Raw genomic sequence first — 908 nt, 5'->3', positions numbered from 1 at the left:
TCCTTCTGCACTGTAGATTCTTCGGCAGCACCTCCCAAACCCGTGACCTCTACCCCCTAGAAGGACAAGGGCAGCAGGCGCATGGGAACACCACCACCTCCACGTTCCCCTCCCAGTCACACACCATCCTGACTTGGAAATATATCGGCCGTTCCTTCATCGTCGCTGGGTCAGAATCCCGGAACTCCCTCCCTAACAGCACTGTGTGGGAGCACCTTCACCACACGGACTGCAGCGGTTCAAGAAGGCGGCTCACCACCACCTTCTCAAGGGGCAATTAGGGATGGGCAATAAATGCCGGCCTCGCTTCTCGGCCTTTTGGCTAAGATCATGCGTAACTGACCTGACAGGGGAGTAACCATGACCCCAACGTGGTTCTCCCTGGATCAGGAAGGTGGTTCTCCTATGCTTTTTGGAAATAGGAGGTGTGTGGGGGGCTTGCCCATCCACCTCCATGGCACGAACCTGGTATTGCAGTACTTCCAGGAACGGTGCTTGGGCTCTAGGCCTTTTGGCTAAGAGCATTAGCGCAGGGTGATCCTTGATGTGTGCAAGGTGACCTCTGGCGTTTGTGATCTGACAAAGAATTGGAAAGATTGGCTACGAAAAATTTAAAATAATAAAATTTTTTTAAAAAAATTAAAAAATAAATGCCGGCCTTGCCAGCGACGCCCACACGTCCCAGAAACGAATAAATTTTAAAAATCAGCAACCATGTCACCCTGGGTTACCTCACACAAACAGCCAATCGCTCGGCTATTCAACCGTGGGTGTGGGGGAAAAGCGATGGGAGTACGGACCACACAGGCAAGCCTGATTTTACGCTCGCACGCACACACATTAAAGCACGAGTCACTCGATTGACATCAGGATTGGGTACCCTGTCTGACTTTCTTTTAATCTGTCTC

General features: G+C 51.1%; 1 non-coding gene across 1 annotated transcript; it reads left to right on the top strand.

Moving 5' to 3' along the window:
* The first annotated feature begins 302 nt into the window (after positions 1 to 302).
* LOC139249458 (U2 spliceosomal RNA) lies at positions 303 to 502 on the top strand. Its single transcript, XR_011591174.1, has one exon. It is a non-coding gene; the product is annotated as a U2 spliceosomal RNA (small nuclear RNA).
* The last annotated feature ends 406 nt before the right edge of the window (positions 503 to 908 follow it).

Source organism: Pristiophorus japonicus, unplaced genomic scaffold, assembly GCF_044704955.1.
Source record: "Pristiophorus japonicus isolate sPriJap1 unplaced genomic scaffold, sPriJap1.hap1 HAP1_SCAFFOLD_3136, whole genome shotgun sequence".
Classification (NCBI taxonomy): Eukaryota; Metazoa; Chordata; class Chondrichthyes; family Pristiophoridae; genus Pristiophorus; species Pristiophorus japonicus.
Note: the sequence above shows the minus strand (reverse complement) of the source record. Positions and strands in the feature narration are given on the sequence as shown.